Genomic DNA, 27194 nt, shown 5'->3' with positions numbered 1-27194 from the left:
ACTGCGAGGAAGGTTATCAGGTATGTGATGTACAGCCGGGAGGGCGAGTACGTGAGCCATGCTGCCGCTTCGCTCGGATTATCGCCCTTTGAGTTGGATTCGCTGTAACACGGTGTGGCAGTGGGTACCAGAGGGCTGCTGTAATACCACACACCTTCACATCAGGGGAGTCGCTTCTGTGCTTTCATCCTCGAATTCCACCGCCATGAATAAGTGTTACACAAAACTCCTGGGTGCACCCCAATGCCTTTAATGATCCGAACATTTTTATGGACTTTGTAAACCACACGCGAGAAAAAAAAAGCCGGCAGTTATACATTATGTGTTTGATTTCCATTCCTGCTTTTTGAAGGTGACACATAAAACCGACGGCGATCATTAAATGTCAGGTGTGGGTGAAGATTTTGATTCGCCCTGTGTAGTTGACTTGGTATCCTCGATGCTATTATATCTATTTTGAAAATCAATAGGAATGCGGAACGCCAACTTACTAGAATGTGCCTATATACCGATTAATAATAAACCATTCTAGCTGAACAATCACCGTGCAATAATCTTGATGAGACTTCTGAATATTACCTTTGATCGTGGACTGTGCAACCCCTGACAACGGATCTCCTCTCCAGAGCTTGTAAATATATAAATAAAAATATAAACATAATTGCTGCACAGTGTTAATATTTTGGTACAATCAGCCCACTGCAAATATTCAAGTTGCCTGCCTGAAGCAATTATAGTTCGTCCTGTAACTACTTTACACTAACTTTCATACGAAATCGAGTATGTGCGCAGCGTATGGTATTGCCCAAGCTGAATCCTATTCAATTATTCTACACACGTAGATTTGCCAGAGTTTCTAACGCTCAGGGTGAGGAGAAAACCCGTTCATGGCTGCAAGTTAAAATGAACAAAAACTTTGCTTTCCAGTCAGAGTTACTGATGGCAGAATTCTGCTTGTTTCACAATTACGCTCCACAGAAACAGTCTACTTTATTGTCGTGTGTGTAACTTTCCTTGAATACACCGAATCCCGTTCAGTAGTTTGGCGCTTTTGCTTATTTAGTGTATTCTTTCACTGTAGTATAAGTTTGGATGTAACACTGCATAAGGTATAATCGTGCACAACATCGTGCAATATTGAGGTACATTTCCACGACATAAATCGAAGTATTCATAGTCAGTATTCAAATTCAATTGAAGATCAGAACAGGATTCTCAATAACAAGGTTCCCACAATAGGTGTTAAGTTCAATTAAAAGTTTAACTTGCACTAAAAAATTGGTACTAACACCGAGTTATATTTGAAAGTTTAATTTAAAATTACAGTCCCAACTTCACTAAACAAATCGCGGATTATCTGTGTTTAAAATGCAAACTAACATTCAGTGCTGCGAGTAAACAAAAATTTCCGTTTCTGTAGAGAATTCGATTCTATCCTGTTTCGTGCTATTTCTACATTCAAGTGGCGAAGGCGTACTTAATAATGAATATTAATTAGGTTGTTGAAACCGAAACAATGTACGTGAAGTATACTTCTAGAATTTTATTTCTAATGTATTTCTAAATATATTTTTCTACGGCCGCTATCCTTTCAACGCCAATTTGTGTACTAAATATAACTGTAGCCGACAATCAATTGATTCACATTATGATATATTATAATGAAATAAGTCGAACAACAAACGTCTGGTGGGATATTTTACAAATTACACTTGATATAGGCCTTGCGACCTGTTAAAGCTTCTGTCCATATTTTTAAACGTTTAAAGAATAAGATTGTTGATGGCTAGCCTCTAAATGTTGGCAATTACATTTCTCGCGTAATTAGTTCAATTTCGTTTGAACTAAACGGAAATTGAATAAATACTTGTTTACATGTCCCAAATTTCACGAGTGCTAGAAAGTATATGATAATATTTTGCAGCAATTTATTTTATAATGGTAGATTATGTTAAATAAGATAAATACGAAATGGAAGTCAGTTCTGAGGAAGGGTCACCGGACCCGAAACTTTAATTCTGATTTTTTCTTCAGACATGCCAGACATGCTGAGCTTTTCCAGCAACTTCTACTTCTGTTCATTAAATGGAAGTCGTTTAGGACATGTTATTAATAAGCATGTTCTTGCAACCCCGTGTCCGTGTTCTTTTTAACAAAATCGAGATTGCCTCCATCTACTGAGATAAGGCAGAAAAACTGTAATAATCAGAAGTTTGCAATATTTTAAGCGTTTAAATCTGAGCAGGTAAAATAGTTAATGTTCGTGTACCGAAGTGGTAAATCGAAATTTAAAACCTAATTCGTTTCAGTAACATTGCACAAACCATAGTTTTGTGAGCTGTTCGCTTGAAAAATATTATGAACAGCTTACCATATGAGAGGAAATTAAATCGAAACCTCATGTCACTGCCAGTCTCGGGAGCCGGAAATATAACATTGCCAGGGGGAAAATTCTCTTCCCCGAATAAATTGCTCGAGACTGAAAAGATGTATTGAAGGTCCTGACCTGAGTTTATTAAAATAACGGTGTGTGGCGCTTTGTAAGGGGCGTCTCCTTAGCAGGAGGTTGATCAAAACCCGCAGCACGCTGCAGGTCATGAATATGAGAGTATCGGGAGCGTCCGCATTCTCCATCCTTTATGCAGACATCCCGCCCCCTATCTCTTATTGGATGTGGTTTGCTATTTAGCGCCTTGTTATTGGTAGTTGTGTCCGAGTAGGCGGCCAAAAAAGGCGGTGCCTGGCCAGTGACGCGCCATTATTATAATAAGAACATCCATTCCAATTGTGACGTTCCGCAGCCTTAGCCATTCCGAGGCAGCCGTCTCCGCCGGCAGCGCGGGCGGGGTGATGGCGTCACCGATTGCATCACAATACCACGCCCCGTGTGACGGCAAAGACCAAACGTTGCGAACGCCGGCCAATCAGGACGCGGCATGCAAATATGCGGCCGCAAAGGCCAATGGAAAGTTGCTCCGCCTGCTGGAGGCCCTCCTGCCCCACCAACTCCTCCTCCTTCCCAGGTCTCTCAGATTTATGATTAGTTCAACCACTCAATTAACCCGTGGAATGTAATACACATGCCCTGCCATACATTACACAAGTGTTCGTTAAGGATTGCGTGAGGCCTTTTATTGTTATATTATTTAGACCTCACAAATAAAATTAACCGAATTACTTCTGCAATTGATTCACGCAAATCGTTTTGCATTAAATCAGAGATGATATTTTATACAATAAATAATTACAAACAGCTTATCCCATAATGATTGCACAATTAAACATAGTCGGATTACGACAGGAATTACAATTCCTTATTCAAGTTTGGAAACATTACGACGCATGATGCAAATCGATCCTGATGTACGAACGAATTTAAATATTCCGATTTAGATTTTAATAAGGCATCAGCAATAACTAACCAGAACCCCATGGAGCATAAGTAATCAGTTTTGTACTTATTGAATGGTAACCTGCGTGAACACCGTATTTGTACTTTTGCTAGTTAACTGCATGAAAGATTGCAATTGTGAAATCTTTGCCTTAGTACAAATAACCATCAGGCGTATGCATTTCCCTTCTTAACGTGTTTTCAAAGCTCGTGCTAAAAACGTGTCTAACTCTGTCGATATACTTTTGAGGACGACCTCCCCTCCCGTTCAGTTAAAAACGTTTGGTCAAGGAAAACAGAAAACAAACAAAAAATAGAATTGGTAAAATAGCGTAAAATCGATAGAACTCGTTTAGACCAATTTAAGCCTCGGTTGGTTTTCCTTTTCGATCAAGTCCATTCAAGAATGTTATTATGTCCGGCAATGAAAACGCTGATTTTAATTTGAAGTGTCAATGATCGAGTGGGGCTGAGGGGGAGGTGTTTGCTTTTGAAGGGAACAGCGGGTTATTTCCCTGCAACGAGAAGCTTGTCCACTAGCCCCATCCCAACTCTTAGGATCCTCTCCTCTGTTCGGCTCCTTGCACAGTGACTCCTGCCCGAAGCCATTCGGGTTGCTGTCAAAGGCGGCAGCTGGGAAGGGCAGTTCAGGCGGATGGTTAGATCACACATGCCCCCCTCCCCATTCCCCGACAAGGCAGGCGAGTTGGGGGAAGAGAGGAAATTGGCACCGCTGGTAATCAAAGTGGGCTGCTGGACAGGGGCAGGGGAAGTCCTAACGCATCTTTGTGGGGCCCAGGAGGAACATCCCTATTCCTCTTGGCCCACAAGGAAACTGCGATAAGGGAAAAGAAATAAACTTAGCCGGACCTCCTGTGGTCAGAAGGCCGCCAGCTCCTACATTTGGCGAACCAGAGACTGTCAACCTGCAGTTTAAATTGTATGGAAGTGTCATTGATTTAATAGGGATACAAAGTCAGCAGTTAAATCCGAGCTTCCTTCCTTGGGGAAGGCAGGCTTTCTCTGACTGATTTCAGCCTTGTGGGGGAAGATGTGGTACAAAGTCCTGTCTACACTATTCTATCCAAATGGAGTTATGTTAAAATATCCTTTTCAGGTCAGATTGCCTCAAGGATTCTCCTACTCATCCACCATCTCTCCAGGAATTCCACAAATATCACAAAATAATAGCTACTAATTTGGGACACAGACCCACAATGCCCTCCACCCCCACTCCTTGCACAAAATATACCCTGCAGTCTTTAAACCAATTTGGTGAATCTCCATATGCCATAAAAAAACTTAATGCATTAATTTCACAGGGATCACTCGATTGAAAGTGATCAGATTCTAAAATAATTCAGATAACTCTAGCTCGTAATGTATAAGGCAGTACCTAACAGCGCACTGGATTTGTCGGGTCTGATCTAGTGCTTCCTTGACAGACTAATCCAAAAGTATTGCTTTCATACCAGTTGACAGCCATGCCTAGAAGCTACTGTTATTTATTCCAAAGACAATTATTTTCAAATCCATCTTCTTCTCATGATATTTCACACTAGAGTAATAATATATCGAATTAGGGATCTTTGGGAGTTGCTGCAATTTAATTAAGTCTGTCAAAATTTAATTGAAGGGTTCACAGGTAATAAACCACTAAGATGATTTGCAGCTCTCATCTGAACTCTGAGATTAAATTACAGCTATTGCTTACTCACCACTATTATTTTATGATGCGCGCACACACACACATACATACACACACACACATACAGAGTCAGTTCCTGTTCTCTGTCCTGTAACACCCCCATCCCTAAAAATCTCCAAATCTATCCTCACTCTACTTCCTGTACTTGATTTGTGGGCCTAGACAATGAGTGTCAGCAGGTTATTTGATTACTGAGATGGTTATCTTGTCCACGTTTGAATTCTCTGGCACTGAATAACAATTAGAAGAAGGAACCTTGGCTGTTTATTCCCCTGAGCCACAGATGCACTGAATACTGAAACATTGCATAAAGACTCCAAAATGTTCCAAACCACCACAAGTAATTCAACACAAAACAAGGTCAAAATCAAAGCTTTCTCACTTATTCATTCTTACCAAAATAACCTATCCACCAAATATCTTTTTCACTTACTTTACATTGGCAGTAAGACCGAATGATATATGTAAAATGTCACTTTTTTTGAATTATAACTGAAATTAGAATAGCTCACTAGCTTTTACAGTTTTGTTTTCCTGCAAATTGGCACATTTAAAATTGTAAAACGTGATGCATGTTATAGATAAAATGATGTGGTCAATTTAGTTCTAACCAGCACATAACACAAAGGCTAAAACTGTTAACTAGAACTAGCTTCTATTTCTCGGTGAATAGAAATAGATATGACAGAAGATAAGTTAGGATTTCTAATTACTACAGCAGTATTCATTTGCCAGATATTCACCATGCATTTAGTTTTCAGTAAAATGATCATAACACTTTAAAAATAAAGCCAGATAGAATTATAATGCTTGAAGAGAAGTTTTCAAATCCATCCACTGGGCACAAACTGGGCAAATACAATTAAAAACCATCTGGCTGAAACCGGACTAGACAGTTAAAATTACCCTCCCTGGGAGAGATCAGGAACTGATCTTTCACAAAACCAACTTCGAATCAGTGGGATCACTTTCTGCAGATGTATTGGGACCACAACTGAAATTTCAGCTTGGCGTTTAATTCGAGCCATAAAACTATTAGACTATAAGACCGTGAGATAAAGTAGCAGAATTAGGCCATTCAGCCCATCGAGCCTGCTCTGCCATTTGATCATGGCTGATATGCTTCTCAACCCCCATTCTCCTGCCTTCTCCCCATAACCCCTGACTAATCAAGAACCTATCTATCACTGTCTTGAGTACACCCAGTGTCTTTGCCTCTACAGTCCTCTGTGGCAATGAGTTTCAAAGATTAACCACTCTCTGGCTGAAGAAATTCCTCCTCAACTCAGTGCCTTAACTTTGAGGCTGTGCCCTTGGGTCCTAGTCTCTCCTACTAGTGGAAACGTGTTCTCCACGTTCACTCTATCCAGGTGTCTCTGCAAGTTTCAATGAGATTCCCCCTCATTGAACTTCCATCGAGTACAGACCCAAAGTCCTCAACCACTCCTCATATAACAAGACCTTCATCCTGAGCCCAGAGCCATGTGGAGTTTTCTCCCGTGTGAAGAGAGCAGAGAAATAGATCAGGGCCAAAAGATATACAAAAAGATACTTTGACTTTCACTTTTAGTCCGGGAGATGCAAGAAGACATGTTCTTGCCGTTGCGTCCATCAAGCAAGCTTCAGCCTCCCCTGCAGGTTGTTGCCTCCATTACCCTTTCCCAGTCACAAGCTCATATGGGAAAATCTCAGCAGTCACTTTAGCTATCAAGAGGTAACCTCCACTTTCCCATCATTTCTCCGTCAGAGAGGGTAGAAACTGGTTGACAAAGTTCATATACGAAATAGCTCCAATCTCATTTCAAATTGCTCATACTTCTATGCAAACTGGCCTGCAGCTAAAATGAGGCAAATGTGTCTTGTTTACTTCAAAGTATCTATGCTCCAAAATTCTCAGCAGAATGCAATAAAAGAATGACTATGCAATTGATAAGACAATATTCAAATTCTATAAATCCATAAATGCTGCATTATAATGTAACTGTGCAAGAAAAACGACAGTGCCACAGTGAGATAATAATTTTTAGTCAAATTATGAATGCAGATCTTCAGGCTGTGACTTGATATGGCTCCCTGGATTTTTCCAGCTCTCAGCAAACCATCCATTTGTCCTTTGAGACCAGATAGAGAGTGTTAGTCAGCTATGTTTGACCTGCAGCCAGTGCTATCATTTTAAACCTCATCTTTCAAATTGAAAACAGTCCCAGGTTGTGTGATGAACTACTGAATTACTGTTTTAATATGAATGGAGAGTCAGAGAACTCTAGTAACATGAAAACATGTCGATGATTGGAGCTCCACACAAATCCTTCTTATTCTATCTCAGGCTATGGTTCTCTTTGGCAAGGCTGACATCCCTTGAGAGGGAGATGGTGAGTTACCTTCTCAAACCATTGCATCCTGCAATGTGAATGTCCATCCATAATGCTGTTAAGGAGGAAGTTTCAGGATTTTGACTTGGTGATGATTAAAGAATAGTGATAAATGCCCACAGCCTGGTTAGTGCACAACTTGATGGGAAATTTTCAGAAGGTGGTGTTCCCATGCTTTTACTGCCCTTGTCCTTCTAAGTGGTAAAGGTCAGGGATTTAGGAGGTGCAGTTGAAGGTTTCTAAGTCAGTGGCTGCAGTACATTTGTAAAAAGTACAGATTGCCGTCACTGTGCATCCATCAGGGAGGAGGGACTGAATGTTGAAGGTGATCGATGACTGGTTCTGATCTGGAGAAGGTTCAGAAGAGATTTACCAGGATGTTGCCAGGAATAGATAGTTTGAGTTATAAGGAGAGGCTGGATGGGCTGGGACCTTTTTTGCTGGAGCGTAGGAAGTTGAGGGTGACCTTACAGAGGTTTATAAAATCATAAGGGGTACAGATAAGGTGAATGACACGTGTCCTTTCCTTACAGTGAGGGATTTCAAGACAAGGGGGCATATTTTTAAAGTGAGAGGAGAAAGATTTAAAAAAGACATGAGGGTTAATTTTTTTTACACAGAGAATAGTTCGTGTGTGGAATGAACTTTTAGAGGAAGTGGTGGATGTGGGTATAGTTACAGCATTTAAAAGACATTTAGATAAGTACATGAATAAGAAACATTTGGAGGGAAAAGGGCCAAGCGCAGGCAGGTGAGACTGGTTTAATTCGGGATTATGTTAGGCATGGACCGGTTGAACCAAAGGATCTGTTTCCATGCTGTATTAATCTATGACTCTAATTGGGCTACTGAATTCCAAACAGCTGTTAAGCTTCTCAAGTGTTGCTCGACTCAACCAATCAAGTAGAAATTATCCATCCCATTCTTAACTATGCCTATTGATGGCGGACAACATTTTGGGCTTTTTTAGGGAGTCGGATGGTGAGTTGCCATAAAAGATCCAGTCTTTGACCTCTGGTCTTCAATATAGTAAGGGGTAAGGACTGAGTGGATAGGGAGAAACTGTTCCCACTCATGAAAGAATTTAGAACAAAGAGATACAGACTTACAGTAGTTAGCAAAAGAAGCAAACCTGACTAGAGATAAATCTTTTCAATGCAGTGAGTGGTTAGGGTCCGAAATATACTGCCAGAGAATTTGGTGGAAGCAGGTTCAAAAGGAAATTACATTGAACATACGACAGTACAAAATTCAAGAGGAATAGTGTGCAGGTTTACAGAAGAAGACAGGAGCATGGAACTAAGTAAGATTTTCACTGGAGAGTCCGTGATAGGCCAAATGGCTTCCTTCTGTGCAATGATATGAAATTCTGTGGTCATTGTAGCCAGAAAAGTCACATACACTGATTTCCCTGATGTGAAGCATGTATAGTAATCAATATAACTCAATAATGCCAGCTCACATCAATTGATAGTTACTATCACCAATTTCTTGTTTGACAAAATAAAAATGCTGTCAGGTATGTTTAATCTGTTTGAAAATTTAGGGCATTATCAATAGCAGGCTGCAATACCTTATATGTAACAGAAGGTGGCAGTCAGGTTCAACTCTGTTTGTTTCTTCTTTAGAACAGAGCAATGTAAAAGAACATATTAAGGAATTGGGCAATGGTAAAACCAGCCATCAGTACTATATAGCCCCAGGTAGATGTTCCAGGTGTTCACGCCTACAAGGTGTTACCCATCAATCAGTTCCATTGCTATACCACACCTCACACAAAATTATGGTCTGTCACCTCACATGGACTACAAAGTTTAGACACAATGTACAATTGAAAGCCTCCGGATGCTTACAATTCTTAAATGCTTCAAGCATCATAAAATTGCAGCATAGCCTACCCACAAGACCAGGTACCTGACAGACTGGATTTGATACGTGTCCCTTTATCTCAGAGTATTTCAAGGCAAGTTTTTTGCCTGTGTCACAAAATGGCAGAAAACTTAAGGGAGAAATTCCCAACTATATAAAAGATTCACAGGTCGTGGACCCTTGATGATTTCACTTCTTGAAGGGAAAATGATGCAGGTTTCTTCCTGGGGAACTAAAAGAATGCTGGTACTTGTTTGATGTATCAGTTCACAATTGACTGAGAAAGGTTACAGATTAGTGCTCCCAGTGACTGTTTGAATGTTGGTGCTGGAACACCTTCATTTTCACAGACTTAGCAGATCCTGTGGGACAAGACATATTTAGGTCAGGCAGGTGATATGACAAGGTGACTGCCGTAATGCAGATATCCTGTAACATTGCCAGATAATAGTAGCTGTAGGCACAGCTCCTGGGTTAACAGCAGATCAGCACTGAACCCAACAGGCATAAGTTAATGTGATTTCTATGCCTCCAGAGTTCCACTTCCTCACTCTGCTCAGAAATACTGCTGTAATTACTAAGGGGAGTCCTATGTCAAACTGTTCAGTTGTTCCAAGTACAGAAGTAGTTGGTAGCAAGATCTTTGTCTGAGAAATTTCAACACTCCTTTAAAAGGCTACTCTCAAAACTGAGAAAGAAGAAACTTTACCAATGCCATGAAACTCTGCCTGAGAACAGGTTTGATGCATTTATGTGGATTTAGGAAGTACAAGATTCAAATTGCAAATTTTCTTCCAGGAAACAATTGTTGAAATAATGTCAGAAAATAATGCAGTTCTAATGCAGCATTAGAAGAGAAGCCTTGTAAAGTTACATTGCCTACACCAATTAGCCAAACAATATATTCCAGATTCAGTAATCAGTGTGGGTAGAGAATTGGTAAGAGCAAGGCACCAAGGGAAAAGTGATAGAGAGACTTTTGAATAACTTGAATTTTATGGGGTTTTATCAGTTAGTTAGTTTTGGTTGTTTGAATAATGAGTTCATGAAAAATAATGGTTTTATTTTGTTTTTCTGCCAAATTTCTTCCCAACCCCTCTTAAAGTGTTTATTCCTTGCCAAGATTAAAGATCCACAGATGTTCAGCAAATTTAATACTGATTGTCAAAGGACTGCATAACTGCAGGATGTATCACATTCCTCTCCTCAACTAAAATTTATTAAACTGCCCTGCAGCTCATCCAGAATTCTGCTGTCGACTCATTCCTCACTCTTGCAGTTGCCGATCTATTTTGGCTCCCATTCCCCCCAATATCTGCAAATTATAATTCTCTACCTTGTGTTTAAATCCCTTCATAGCTCTCTAACCTCCTTCAGGCATGCTATTTCACACTCTAACCCAGAGGACTTGCACTAATTCTTCCATGATGTGAATTCCCCACTCATCTAATCCAAATAATGGCGGCCACGTCTCCAGCAATCTAGTCATCATGCTCTGGAACTGCTTTCTCACGTTCAATCTTCAGATTGATCGATCATTTGAAAGGAAACAACATAATTTGAAAGCAAAAGCAAATTATTGCAGGCGCAGGAAATCGGAAGCAAGAAGAGAAAATTGCTCAGTCGGTGTGGTAGAAACCGTGGAAGTGGAAACACAGCTAATGGACTCAATGTTTCCAACCACAAGGAGGCTGCTTTGGAGGAAGGGTGAGAAGAAGAAGATGAAGATTGAAAGGACCTGTTTTCGTCTGGCTCCGCAACATGTTCTCATCTTCAAGCACTTTTCCCAGGGGTGGGTTTTTCTAAAATGGCCACTACCTAAACCCTTTAATTCCATTAAATGATATCAGCAGTCAAGCGAATGTGGCAAACCGCAGCACATAAATGCATTTATCCAAACAGTCTCCTTTTCCACCAAAAAAATTGCATGATGAACATTTGCAAATTACTAAACACACATAGATAATGGAGAAAATTATCACGTGGGAAGAAAGAACTGTTTCTTCTTTCTAATGTGTTCTAACCTTGTTTGTTCCTACACACACATTGAATCCATAATCCTTAAGCCATCAGGTCTTCTGATGTTACGCATGTGAGTTTCTACTGGTTTTTCCTCTAGTATCTGCTGTTTCCTGTAATGACTTTGCCTCGCCATTGCTGAGAAAAGTTTTGCTGGTGTGGGAATTATTGCTGCTGATTGCATTGACTGGGGAATGGCTGAGCTCTGGAGTTGATGGATTTCTAATTTTATGTTTCAGTTGGCAAAATCAAATCTGCCTCATCAGTTGTTGCAGCGATACATCTGGTTGTTACATTTTATCATTTGCAATTGAAGTGACAACGACAAAGATCCCAAGTTACCAAGTGGGTTGATATTTATTGAGTACACCGAATGCTTGTTCCCTGAGGCACTCTCCCACTCTTACCTCTGACAATGGCTTGGCAGCTTTAGCTTTCTGTCGTTTCATGTCAATCTTGTCACTCATGTCTGTTTCTGCTTCTGGCTTCAGTAGTTTTTTTTAGCTGTTGAAAGAGCTGTTTAGACATGATCTGACATTAATTACTGGGTTGGACTACTTTTCATAATTTTAGTTTGCATATCACTTTAAATTTTGCCTTGTACACATCTGGACTGAATCTAAATGAGATTTTTTTTAATGACCCCTTCAACAGTGTTTACCGCTCATCCAGCCTTTCCTTTTGAATGGAAATAGTGTAGAGATGATGTGTGCTACTGCATTTCCCAATTATTCAGGAAGTACCTGAAATCTTCACTCATGAACTGAGGGCCACTGTCGCTCCTCAAAATGTTGGGAATACTATGACAACTGAAGTGTGCTCTCTGGCATCCTACAATCTCATTGGCAGTGGTTGACATTAGTTCATCTAACTCTTATTATTCTGAACTGTGGCCGACAGTAATGAGATAATCGACCCCTGTGAGAAAGAAGACAAGGCAAAAGCTTAATAGTTGGTATTACACAGGTCCTACAGACTCCTGGACCATTTTGACATCGGTCAGTTGCTACACTTCTTTTACAGTTCTCACCTTATCAAGATCAGGGCAAAGTCCTTTTGCTGTCAGTAGATGTACTTGACTGCAATCATATTCATTTATTCAGTTTAAGTTCTTCTGGCACTCTCTCTCTAGCAATGGCTTCTTCCATTGTGTCTCCACAATGATAGACCAGCAGATCACCCAAGATCATTTTCAATCATACAGATCTTCAGCTACCTCCTGCTATCAACATTGACACTCCTCCAAAAATACCAAACAGCATAAATACTCATCTGTAGCTCCCAAATGACATCCAGAATGTAAAAACTGTTACTTTCATCCAAATTCACTTGCAAATATCTCTCCTTTGCAAGTCAAGTAGTGAAGATGTTTCCCTTGGCAAGCTGCAGCTGAATTTGCTTTTAGATGGCATCGGTTAGTGAGGTCTCTTCAAAGCTTTACTGACATATTTTGGGCTAATGCACATTCTCAGCTTTCTAGGTTCTTCACTAGCGCCAAGCTGCAAATCCAAGCTGTGGGGCTTGCCGCTTTCGTGATTACTCCCTTCTTTTCCACCTCCTCTATCTTGTCTTTCAGGCTGGCCTGCAGAATAGATGTTGAGCCAATCTCATGCTCTCATCTATTTCAGTTCACCATGAAGACATACAAGGCCTGCAAAAAAACTTCAGATTTTGTCAGCATTTATTCAGCAATTAAAGGCTTGATGTCATGTGAAGCCACTGCAAATCTCCTCTGGTTCATGAAGTGTTACCAGACCAAGATTTTGACTTGTTTTAGCTGTTATGTTTTGTTTATGAACACGATCTGGAACTGCAGATCTTCTGTCTTCCCATTGCATTGGACTATCAGCCTAGTTTAATCGTCACGGAGTGAGCATCCAGCCCTCGTAAAGCCTTGATTTTATCTTCCGCCACTTTAATATTGACCCACTTCACACAAGTCTGCAAAGCTGTTGCATGTAGCACCAGTGTTTACCTCACACTTTACGTTAACCTGATGCTCTCCTGCTGCAGTTATCATTGCTATAAACACAACCTTGAGTCCTGAAGGTGGCAACTATTTGGTAGTTGTAGAGTGATTCATCAAATGCATAGTCCGACATTTCCCCAACAATTATCTTTATACCTTGCTTTTATTCATTGCATGCAGCATCTTGCAGTTAGAGCACAGCAACCCCATGCTGGACATGTTTCATTTTCTTTTGTGTAGCCTCTTCCACTGTTTTGAAATTCATTACTTTGGCCTTGATCGTTCAGCTGGCTGCTCTGTAATTTGTTCTTCCTTTTCCTCATTGACTTGTATTTGGAAATCTTGGCCTGCCTCTCAACATTGTGCAAAGCCTGGTCAGTTCTCCCATCAATACTTTTCAGCTGACCATTAGCAACTTCAGAAATTTTGCACACATCAATGGTGTTATCAAATAAGTTTTTTTTTAACTTCTCAGTAAATATGCTCTCAGGATCTCTTGATCGCATGAATCCTTTCTCTGATAAGATCATAATTCAGTCACCCAACAAAATTTAGTGAGACATCACAGTGCGGTCACAAATTATTCCTTCATCTTCTCTTCCTTATGTTATGTTAAACATATAACAGTCATAAGTGGCATTACTACAGGCTTCAAAATGGGTAATCAAGACATCCAAACATTCACAAAATTAGCTCTCCTGCTCATCAGGGAGGCCTAGGGCGCAATGCAGCTTTTTCCCCACCACTGATAGCACTGACTGTTACTTACTCTTGTTCAGGTCTCCTTTATAACTCTATAGTAGTGTTATCAATCTGTTCATTAACCTAGAAGAATTTCCGATTTATTTTCACCGTCACATCCAATAACAGCAAGTACTGGAATTTTCAAAGCCATAATGATTCAGCCAACAGTGAATGTCTTCTACAAAGTTGCAGACTGAAGTTTCAATTATTCTTTGTCGATTTGCACTGTATCCTGCTCACTTCCTGCTATCAAAAAAAAATCATAGTACCATAGTTTAAAAAGTGGCCCTTGGGCCCATCGAGTCTGTACCATCAAAAATACATACTACCGACACAGTCCCAGATACACATTACTGTAGTGCTCATAATGGCTGCTGCCCTCTTTTATAGAAGACACAGAGATCACATGCATATTAACATGTCACAATGTACAAAGATGTTTATCCAAACACTGAGTTCCCAGCAGCAACAACATTCCCCTGACAGTGACTGGTAGCTGGTTAGGAATTTTAATAGGGTATTCCGTCTGTAATGGTTTGAAATTTGACCATGTAGGTTCATCACTGTGTAAGGAGCCAGAAAATGGAAGGAAACTTCAAGAAGTCAAACACCCTCTCCCACCGCCCCAAGCAACATGAAAGTCTTTGATTAGATTGCTACCATGAACTTGCAGTGCTCAAGCTTTCCCACATAGATGGCATGCCAATGTAAAGGCTGGTGCCTCTGCCAATTACATTGTGCTGCAATGGAAACCACTTCCTTCTTCCTGAAGGGGTCCCCACTACTGCCACACCTACTGCCAGTAACCCTCAGTAAACGCTCTCACTGCAGAGATGACTGGTGACCCTATCCATCAGCCAAGCTTGGCAACTTTTTCCAACAGGGGCTCCAGAGCTGAGTGGCTTCTTAATTGGTCACCTCAGTGACGGTGACGTCTGCCAGACTCTCGTCCACGTCTGGGTTCTCAATTAAGAGGTCAACACCCGGATCGCAACCCACTGGGAGAGTGATTCAGGCCAATGCTTCAGGTCTATGACCTGTACAGGTCAGTTCTGATGAAAGGTCGCAGATCTGAAACAGTACCCCACACTTTCTCTCTGTACAAATGCTGCTGAGTACTTCCAACATTTTCTGGTGTTCTGCCTTCGAGAGACAAGGGAATAAAAGGTTTTTTTTAAGCAAGCTACATCTGGGTCTACTCCCTATAATTAGCAGTTTTGATAAGGTGTGCTTGAAATCCAACCATACCGGTTTGCAATTTGCCCCGAGCTGGATCTCCAGCCAGAGTACATTATCCTCTCTAATTACCATGAACAAATAGAATAGAGCCCCGTGTTAACCCCCAACAGCAGCGCACCGACAAGCTGCCATCTGTTGGGAAAGCAATCGTTTCACTGACTGAGCTCCATACCACGTCTTGTATAGAGCACGTGACCATGCATCGTCAAATATGGAGATAATCACAGCTCAAACAATGATAATTTTTTACGTAAAACTTCCAACCACATGAAATACTTGCACATTCTTTTGTCTTTTTTTGGTGCGATTGTTCAAAAAAAAGAAGCAAACCGGGCTAAATAGCTGTTCATAAAGATTCATCACCAATTTTCTACCATTTTTCTAATGCAAAAAAGCTATATTTCTGAAATAAGTTAATAAATATTCCAGCAACAGTAGTTTTTTAAAAATCTAAACCTAATTATGGCCAAGATTAGAGATGGTAGGATTTGGCTGGTTGTGTGAACACAGAGCGACGTATACTGAATGACCACTAGAGGGCACTCCAACATCACAGATCGTGTGGCTCCAAAATGAATATAATTGTAACCCTTATAATGCTGGCACTTTCTAACCGCTTAACGACTGTCCAGTATTATTTGCAGAAACTTTGTCTTACATTTATTGTTGTTCAGAAAGTGTTCCGAACATCTAATTCAGTAAAAATAATCCACGATTCTCTTATTGATGCAGTAGATATCACTCACATATTTGACATCTGGGGCCCTTAAAGGGGAAATCTTCTGTAAGATTGAAACTTAAAGTCGTTTTTAAATTAATGGAGCAGACTTCATTTTAATAAATGAAAACTATTGTTATCACCTTACATTCGAAATTTTCAATTTGTCCACAAGTCATTTGAGTCCTACTTGTGTAGAGGCCGCACACTATGTGAGTTCACCTTTCCACCACAGAATTTAAATTTAGTATTGCATTTTTAAATCTGGAGATAAAACACTGTCAGGTTGTCATTTCTAATCCTTCCTGGTTCATAATGTCCTTTAGCAAAGCAAATCTATGGTCCTTACTCAGTATGGCCTTTCTGTGATTCACTCCCACACCAATATAGCTGACATTTAATTGCTTTCCACCATAAGGCATTCAGCTTCATCAAAACACAAAAAAAATCAAGACAAAAGCACATCATCAGCTTCTGTGAAGTGGGTAACAAATGCTGGCCTTGCCAACAATGCAGAATTTTTTAAAAGCCCCTCTGGTAAAGGTTGAGCAAGCTAAACATTCAGTATTGGTCTCACTAGGTCTGCCAGTGATGTACACTACACTGGAGACTAGATCCTATGTTGCCAATTGCAGTGGAAAACCATCAGCTCGGTCAAATCTGAAGAAATTTTCTGAAGTCAAAGTCCACATAAAATCTAGCAACAAAGTAGGGAATGTAGGGAGAATGTTTGAAATTTGAGCTTTTCCAATGAAATAAAGTACAATTGGATATTTTAACTATTGGATAGTTTTCTCTCCATATTTGTGTAACTAAAGTATAAATCATTTAAAGAAAAAGCACACAGTGCTTTCATATGATTTCACAAAAAAAAGAGACTTGTATTTATCAAGCAGCTTGCACAACTTCAAGAAGTTCCAAAATACTTGACCACCAATGCAGTATATTTGAAATGTAATCGCTATTGCACTGTAGGAAACAGAGTGGTCAACTTACACACAGCAAACTCCCACAAACAGAAATGTGATAATTACCAGATGAGTAATATTTATTTGCACAGAGATAAATATTAGCCAGGAGACCAAGGATAACTTTCTGTCCTTCTTTGAAATAATACCAGTAATTCTCTGTGACCACGTGAGGGTTGACAGGGCTTCCTGCCATAGAGTCATAGAATCATAGTCATAGAGTTATACAGCACAGAAACAGGCCCTTAGGTCCAACTCATCCATGCCAACCAAATATTCTAAACTGATCTAGTCCCATTTGCCAGCATTTGGTCCATATCCCTCTAAACCCTACCTATTTATGTACCTATCCAGATGCCTTTTAAACATTATAATTGTATTCACCTCCACCACCTCCTCTGGTAGCTCGTTCCATACACACACCACCCCTTGCTGAGAAAGTCGACCCTCAGGTCGCATGCTCAGTGCCACCCTACAGTTATGTATTTAAGTTTCTGGATTGGGATTTGAACTCACAATCATCTCAGTCAGATGCAGGAGTATTACCAACTGAATCCCGACCAATACTGAACAATATAGTGAATACTGAGTGATAAATGGCACATAAAGGCACACACAGCAATGAGGAATACATTGAGTTTACAAACATATTTTTGGGATTTGGAGGAAATAATTAAGAATGATTCAACTCTGGTTAAAGATATTACAACCATATGAAACAGACATGCTTTAATAAAAAAAAACCACAAAAATGGCTCCTGCAAATTAAATAATTATATAAAATACCTTAAAGGAAATTGATTGTGCTACAGTAAGAGAAAGCAACTGTAATTATCAAATGCTTTCCAGCACCAGATTTTCCTGTGGGTTTGAGGCTTTACTTGTTAATTCAAAAGCAGTTTGAGCTTTTGTCAGTGGTATGTGGAGACTGTAGTCACATGACAACGGTCTTAAATTTCACAGTTTTGTTTTAGGAAATAATGATGTTCAGCAAATAATGGAGGACTAGAAAAATGTTTTATTTAAACTCAATGAAGGTTGTTAAAATAGAAATGTTGCTCACTGGAATTGCAGCTGCTACTCATATTCCAGAGTCATTATACAAGCATTATTCATTAGTGCTTGAGTGCAGGGAAGCAATACATAGATCTCTGTGTGATCTTTGTGGCTGGAGCCAGGCTGAGACTTCTTCTGTGGACAAAGAGCAGGCTGGAAGCAAATTCTTCTATTTAATGGCTTCCTGCATCATTTGCAAAATGAAATAGATGTGAGTTTTAATTTTCAATGGCTTTTGATAAATAAAATAGGAAATAGTAAATAAACAGTAGGAATAACAGTGAGAGTTTCATGCTCACAGTTGTTAGAGAGGAAATTGGACAGCAATTTCCAGCATCTGCAAATGCACAACTCAGCGTAGTAATGTGAATGTTGCTGTCCTGGTCCTCCACGAGCTTTTCTACACTGGTACCTCACCGAGCAACCTAGCATCGGAACACATGAAGGACATGTACTATATTACACACCCACTCTGATCCCAATGAGCACAAAAGACATGTAACTACAGTTTATACCATTATCCCCAGTGAACATGTCAGTAAGAGTTAGGCCATGTTTATTCCAATGTAAGTAAATTTTAAAGTGTGATATATTTTAATTATTTTCAAACAAACACTTTGACACTAAAAATTTACTTATACAAGTATGGAATCTCATTCCTTCAGATTTTAATTATGTTGGTGATTTAAAAAATAATATACTATAGTCCTCGTGTAGGACAGAACTTACTTATTGCTGAAAAGACACATTTTGTCGAAGCTCTTTGGTTTGCAATCATCAGGACATTTGCAAGAAGTCTAATGTAAAGGGGAACAACAGATTATACTGTATAAGTAGAGTGCTGATCGGTAGAGGCTTGGCCATGGAGAATGCATCAATTAGATGATGACTGACAGTTAACAGTCAAGCCTTGTTTAAACTTAAACCAGGCAGGTTGACTCTAATCGGCCAAGACATTACCCTGAGGAATGAACTAGAGAATGGCTGTCAACTAATTTGTTGAATTGAATCAAATGAAATGTGTCTACATGTTACTGAATCTCTGGAATTCTCTAACACAGAGAGCTTCTGGGGCCATATTGTTAAACATATTCAAGACCGAGATCAACTGATTTTTAATCTGTAATATGGGATAAGGAAGGAAGGTGGAGTTGAGGATTTTATCAGATCAGCCATGATTTCATTGAATGGTGGAGCAGACTCGATGGGCTGAAAGGCTTCTACTCCTATGTTTTATGGTCCTATGATCTAAAGGGGAGGATCCAGAACATTAATATATGTAACTCCCAATACCTGCAAGTGAACTGTACTGTGAGCCTGATTGACAATTGATAATTGGTCATCAATGTAATTCTTAACACACTCAGGATTACTTAGCAAATGCTGCCCTACCGCAGTCTCACATGTCATATTGGATACTGTGTGATGAATCTTCCCATATTTTGGCTAAGTGTCATTTGCATTAGGTTTAATGGAAGATTTCTCTTTGCAAGGCTTAATGAATTTTCTAACACGTTGTCCCAAACATTCATTGTTAACTACCTCCCAAGGCCCTTTTTGTACCAGGTCAAGTGCCCTGCATGGTTTGTGACATGGCAGATATGGGGAAATTAGCATCCCACTTTGCCGATAGGGATCTGGAGTTCCTGGTGGGTGGGGTGATGCAGGGAGTGCTAACCTCTTCCCTCAGAATCACCAAATGGGGGCACCCAGGGCAGTGCGGTGCCAACTGTTTGGAGGAACGTGCAACCATGACACACAAAGATTGATAACCTTCTCTGCTCCACTAGGGTAAATGCCACCTTCCTCTCTCTGCTACCTAACACTCACTCCATCTCCACTACTGCATCCACCCCACACCAAGGTGCATGGACTGTGACTCTCACTGTCGCAAGTAACATCTTCACTCACTTACTCTCACCTACCCAAACCCCCTCAGCGTACTAGTCTAGCATGGCCTCTGTGCTGCCTACTTACTCAGACACCTTACCAGCTCTCCCCCACCTCCTCCAGCACTAACTGCTGTATCAGCCACTTTCATCTCTTTCAGTCCCTCCCTTTGTCTTATTCCAGGGGGAAACAGCCCAAAACAGGGCAAGAAAGTGCAAAGGTGGTTGGTGGGGGAATCGACACTTGAATCCTCACTTCCTATGAGGACAGGATCCTGACCATGACCACCCTGAATAGCTGACTGGCTGTGTTGATTTCATATGAAACTTCTGACTATACAGCAACCCTTTCACAAAACATGGACCTGTGGTGAAGGTGTATCATAGCACATCCAAAGACATTGTTTAAAATATCTGTTAATTAAACATGTCGTTTTCATCAATCTTCAAATGAGATACTTTTTTCATTTCATCTTAATTTGCTCCTATCCTTCTTATTTCACTTTCTGCACCCAAAAAGACTGAATTGATTACTCTAGCTGACACATTCCGACTCAGACTCTGCGCTGTATTTTTTTAAATGACTGTGCAGCCTGATTGGGAAAAGGAGAAATGCAATTGTTTGCTGTGTTCATACAGCTCCCAGATCCCCTGCAGAGGGTGCTTCTCCTAATTATTGCAAGTTCAACTGCAAAGTCAGATATCTAAGCTTGTTGGGGTGTTTAAGTGAATCAAACAGCTGGCACCATTTGTTCTTCACTAAGAGAAAAATCCCGCCCATTATGCAAAAAAAATGTGCAAAAGCACATTGAGTTTCTGCATTGAACAGCCAAAGCTGAGAATTGAATAACTAGGTCATATGTAACACAGTATAATAAAATCCCAGAAAATTATTTTAATATTGTGCCTATTATGTTTTATAAGATTAAAAATTTGGTGCCAACTTCTGCCAATTAGACAAAAGGTAAATTCACAACATGATACTTGCATTGAGCCCAGGGTCAATAGGTGGCCTAGAAAGGACTATGTTTGATTCATAGACTGTGTTGAACAACATTTGTGTCTGATAAATCCAAGATTTGTTTCTTCCTGGTATTGAGCTTTCATTTGAAATATCATTGCTTCACTCGAGTCACATTGCATGCTTAAACCTTAAACATTGGTGAATTGATATTACTCATACACCTCTTTACTTACAATTTATTTCACTAATGTTTCACCTTGGGTATAATTACAGATAAATAACAATACTGTATACCCAGAAGTGTAACTCAAGTCAGTGATACTTTTCTGGGCTCAACCGCTCTCTTGATCTATTAATAAAATAAAAAGGGATCCTGACAAAGTTGTAAATTACTTTTTAATCATCCATTATGAATTATTCAGTTTCATGTCCAATTGATAATTACTTTAATGAAGTATTTCAATCAGTTTTATTTTTGTTTGTGTTACTTTTCACAAATTAATATATTACACACTAAAATCTACAGGCCCCCATCCCCGCCTTTACATAGTGTACAATCACATCTCCAATATAATTTTGTGTCTGTCTGCAACAGGTACAGGGACAAGGTATCATGGTGAACATGCAAGGCTGGAATAAAGGACACATTGAAGCCTGACCTAGGAGGGTACTGTCCCTGAGTAGAACTTCAGCAGGGGTAGCAGAGCTATAATTATACAGGGCTTTGGTGAGGCCTCACCTGGAATATTGCGTGCAGTTTTGGTCTCCATATCTGAGGAAGTATGTCCTCTCTGTGGAGGGAGTACAGCAAATGTCCACCAGATTGATTTCTGGGATGGCAGGACTGATGTTTGAAGAGAGACTGGATTGTTTAGGGCTATATTCGCTGGAGTTCAGAAGAACAAGGGGGGAATCTCTTGGAAACCTATAAAATTCTAACAGGTCTAGACAGGGTAAATGTAGGAAGGGTGTTCCCAGTAACTGACATTTCAGAACCAGAGTTATGGATACGGATTAGTCCATTTAAGACTGAAATATGGAGAAATGTCTTCACCCAGAGAGCAGTGAGTCTGTGGAATTCTCTGTCATTAAAAGTGGTTGAGGCCAAACATTGAACATTCTCAGGAAAGAGTTAGATGTAGTTCTTGTTGCTAAAGAGATCAAATAGCATGGGAGAAAGCAGGAACAGGGTACTGAGTTGGATGATCAGTCATTGTCGTATTGAATGGCAGAGCAAGATCAAAGGGCTGAGTGGCCTACTCCTGCACTAATTTTCTATGTTTCTATGTTCCAAATTGTCAGAATAATACGGCAGGAGTCAATGCCACATTGGTGACAGGAACACTGACCCAGAAGGGAGACAATAAATGGAATGCACAATCATCATGGGTTCCAAAAAGATTTGAAAATTGGATGATCTGATTAGTCTGCAGTGTGATAGCATGGATCAATATTTTGATTTGAATGGTCTGTTAAAATTAGCATACTGCAAACTATTTAACACGTATTACTAACAAGATTCTTTGGTGGAGTAGGAGATACTGACATCATTTGGTGTTGGTATCCTTTGTTAAGAAACATTTATTAAAGACTACCAGATTTTTATCACTACCTAGAGTGGTCCCCAGTTTCAATCTTCATTAGGAAAAACAGTCGAACCAATTAAGTATATAGTTTTTTAAGAACCATTTTCAACCCCATTAATTTATATGGAAACTCATTCTGTTTAAGGGTATGATAATGATAATTTATGTCAGTGTATAGTTTTGCAGTCCATAAACACAATGCATACTTAAGCAGCAGGTTGCTTGATTGCCTCATTCGTAGCTTTGTAAATGTTAGTGTGTTAACTAAGCAAATAAATAAGTCAATTAATGATCCACTATTTAGCACCTGTAAATGTCTAGCCAGAGGAAAAGCCTCCTGTAAAACCATTTAAATAAACGAAACGAGTTTAAAATCATTTTGCATAAAATAAGGCTTTTTCAAAAAAAAAAATTTGTGCATTTCCATGCAATCATCTTAATAGTACACCTGGGTATGCACATGTAGATCGTGGAAAAAATCATTTAAACACATGCTATTTCTACCTTTGGCTTAACCATTTCAAACTTAATACAGAAACAGGACAGAAATTTAACTCAGTGAGCCATTTACTGGGACGTCTGAAAACTGGAGGATTACAAAAATATTATTAATGATAAGAATAACTTTATCATACTTATTGCTTTTGTTACATCACTGATATTGGGGTACCTAACAAGGGAAATCTCAGGCACTTTCTTCCTCAAAATGAAAATAAGAAGGTTGAACATCAATTTGTAGATGACACTATTAGTTTACAAGTATGCCATTGGAAAATAATTTAAGATAAAAGATTCAGAAAGGCATCTCATTATATTCTCAGAGCAGTATAATCATTGTTCTCATGTCAGGAAATCATTGACTTACATATCCTGCAAAGAGCAAGTAAGGTTAATGTCTAGTTAAACTGTTTCTGCTGGTACTAATACACTGCTGAAAAATAACCCTGGATCTTCTTTTCATCCACCTGAACAGGTTTGCAAAACATCACACCTAAAAGACTGTCCCTTCTGCATTGTGGTATCCCCTTTCCACTGCACAGAAGAGTCAACTTTGAATTTGTTCTGGAGTGGAGATTATTTTCTTTTAAATCCTTCACAGGATGAGGGTGTCACTGGTTCCAAAAGAGATTGCTTCCACTGCAATAAGCTAACTTTCAAGATTCATTGATGACAGGTGTTAAAACTAACTTTATCTCAGGAAAGAGGATTATGTTAGTGCACACTATAGAGCACTGTGCTACAGGAATGGAATGATAAAACCATTGTCTTATTTGTTTCATTGTAGACCTTAGGTAGATAATTATACAAAAAAATCTCAATACGCAGTCTTTTGTTCAAACTTTTTTAATGTTAAGTTGAATCTAGAAATGTAGACTTTATACTTCAACCGAGACCCTTTATCTGAATTAATAACTGCTAGTTAAGAGACTCAAACCCTGGAATTTTACTGAGTAAGATTATGATATTAACTCTTTTCCCTTATAAATTGCCAGCAACAAATATATTTGGATTTTTAAATTTTAAGGTGTTAGTTTAGAATCATGTCCAAGCAGATTGGAAGTCACTCCTTTTAATGGAATTGAACTGGTAACAATTGGCGCAGGGTTTTTATTTCAGTGATTACACTTACCATCCCAAAGCAATCCTGTCATTTATAGAAATTTGCCATAAGGTGACAAGCATTTCAAAAGATCTCGTAATCCCAGTCAATGATTACCGTTTGCGCAAAGCTATCTGGGTCATGTTTTGCTGGTACTAAACCCAGCCACTAGATGGCACTCTGTACACGAGGAGAGGATGCTGTCTTGGATGGGGGAGGGGAAATAGAGTATTTGATTTCCTCAGATCATGTCTGCGAGTTAAGAATGTATCGCACTGCTGGGTGAAGCTGAAAGGTGACAGAATGTGGACTTCATTAGATTGTTGAAATGAATGCTTCGTTCAGGGATTTGTCCTTCTGCATCATGGAGTTTGTAATACAAGACTTAGGAGAAATTAATCTAAAGAGGTGGGTGAATTAAAGAAAAAGTAGTGAGATTCAAGATAAAACTAAGGAAGATGAAAATTGGCCTGATTCAACCTACGTATCCAATGCTTTTTTGAAGATTAATTGAATGCCCACAATACAAGTATCACCCTACACTCCTTTTAAAGTTCTATTTCTTGCAATAAAGATCCATATTTTAATTGAAATAGCAAACACTATTGGAAGGAACTTGATTAACATTCGGTTAAAGTAACAATGCTCATTGCAACTACAAAGTATATACAAGATATGTTTATATCCTATTTTATGAAATGTATTGTTTTCTCTGGCTCCATGGTTAAACCCAAAATCTGCTTTCAGAAAATCCCATGTTCAAATTAATTCTGGATAATTCTTTCATGACAATTCTTGAAAAAACAGATTTTAATTCAGCCTAGAATGCTCTTAGAAGGGGTCTTGATGTGCAATGGTAGTGTTCCTGCCTCTGAGCTAAAAGGCTTGAGTTCAAGTTTCGCCTACTCTAAAGGCATGTCATAACATAACATGTCTGGACAGACTGATTAAATCTATATAGAACGTTGTCAGATGATGATTTCAGTTTATGCACTTCCAGGCTCTTGGCAAAGGGTTCAGTTTAAATACAAAAAAAAATTGACAACTTTGCCAAAGCACAAGTCTCAATGTCTCGGTACAGATTCAGATAGCAACAAGTTACTTGCAATCACCTATTTTTAAATTAATAAATTTACTGGTGGTATGCAAATAGGTCATAAAGAGGAAGAAACTAAGCTGATTACAGATTTGTTACTGGTGGTATGCAAATAGGTCATAAAGAGGAAGAAACTAAGCTGATTACAGATTTGTAAGACAAATCAGCCCATATTAATTCAGCCAGCCAATGAAATACTAAGAATCCATTATAGTTACCAATTGTTTCTTAATTGAATTCAGGCAATTATTTGCCTCTATTTATCCACCTGGAGGACTATTTTACATATTGATCATTCCTTATTTGAACAATTTGCAGATATCAATAATAAAACCATCTTGTATTTCCAAAGAGCAGTCCTATCAGACTTGAAATGTTAACTGTTTCTCTCTCCACACAGTTTGCCAGACCTGTTGAGTTTCTCCAGCTCTTTCTGTTTTTTATTTCACCTTGTAGTAGTTTGATCTTGGACTCCCCTCATTCAATTCTTGCATTCTAAAGTAATATTCCAAATTCACTATTTCTATGACCTTAATACATAATCTTGTATGCACCTAGGACATCCTCCATGAAGTCAGATTCATCCAAACCTCTGCACCCCATATCCTGACTTGCACCAAGTTTAGTTCATCCTCTCACCTCTGTGCTCACCGATCTTCATTGACTGCCTGACTGGCAAAACAGTTTAAAACCCTTAGCTTTGTTGACACGGCATTGCCATTTCCTATCTCCGTAACCTCTTCCAGTCCCATCACTATCTGAAATTTCGATGCTCCTCCAATTCATGCCTCTTGCCTGTGCTGATTTCATTGGTAATCTCATACCTTCAGCTGCCCAGGCCCTATGATCTTGCAATTCATGTATGAATTATCAGCCTCACGACTGCCTGGTCCTCCTTTAAGATGCTCTTCCACATCTACCACCTTGACCATCTTTTCTAATGCATTAGAACTTACTATACCATGTCTAGTATGGTATGGTATCTAATAACTTTCATTCTTAATTAGATTTGTCCTTGCACCGTTCAGGTCAAAGGCATTTTGTCTGCAAAGTTGCTGAAGTGCAAGCTGATAATGTCATAGTAGGGGTGGGAGGACAGGACATCTGGGACCTGAGATAACAGGGCAATCTCCTTAACCTGACAAATTATAGGATTTACAAATGAACAACGCAAGAATTGACCAGGAATTGGACTGTGATTTCAATCTATTCAGGTACAAAACATATAAAGAAAATGGAAGGATTGAATCAGAGGAGAGGGGGAGAAAAAGGTCTGGAAACTTGTTAATAAATTTACATTTGACATTTTTTAAAATATCTAACAACAATACCTGCAGAAATGAGAATCTATGTTTGATTTGTGCATTGGAGACAACTTTTAGATCAGGGTATTTAATCTCACATCCTCCTTTGTTTGAAACCGCTGTATCATGTGTAACTAACACTGAGCAAACAGTAGCCTCACCATTAATTTGACAACAAAACCTGATCCAATATTTTCCTATGTGGATTGCTGTCATATGTCATTGTATCATATTTGTGAAGTGCTGTTGGATCTTTTACCACAGTAAAGGCACATGTTATAATAAAGTCTAACATGTCATCTTGCAATTGTCTCCCCATTAGCCTGAAACATTAAAATTTCCCCACGTTTACCTTATTATTCATGCCCCTGACATGAGAGATAGGCCTCATTGGTCTTCTCAACCCTGTGCAAAATTGTCCCTGTTGTGATGAGGTAAGGAAGGGACAAAGGTTGCTTTGATCTTCCTTGGTTGGCCACAACGAAGAATTATGTTCTTTTTAGCACAAAGTTATACCTCTCTTGAATAAACATTTTGTTTGGTAACGCCCACCATATCAGTAAGGGACCAATTACAAACTTTTCTTCAGTGAAATAAATCGATTTTATGATCTGTCAATACCAAGAAAAATAATAAAGCTGCAACATCGAGTATACATACACACAGGCACAAAAAAAGTATAAAGGAATGATGTCCAGCATG

General features: G+C 39.3%; 1 long non-coding RNA gene across 1 annotated transcript in view; it reads right to left on the bottom strand.

The window, feature by feature from the left end:
• Positions 1-14278: 14278 nt before the first annotated feature.
• LOC125486405 overlaps positions 14279-27194 on the bottom strand; it is a 30293-nt gene continuing 17377 nt past the window's right edge. Inside the window, exon 3 of the long non-coding RNA XR_007265086.1 lies at positions 14279-14315. This is a non-coding gene — a long non-coding RNA (uncharacterized LOC125486405). The remainder of the gene's footprint in view (positions 14316-27194) is intronic.

The sequence above is a fragment of the Rhincodon typus genome, chromosome 2, assembly GCF_021869965.1.
Source record: "Rhincodon typus isolate 14 chromosome 2, sRhiTyp1.1, whole genome shotgun sequence".
Lineage (NCBI taxonomy): Eukaryota > Metazoa > Chordata > Chondrichthyes > Orectolobiformes > Rhincodontidae > Rhincodon > Rhincodon typus.
This window is presented reverse-complemented; position numbering and strand designations above follow the sequence as displayed.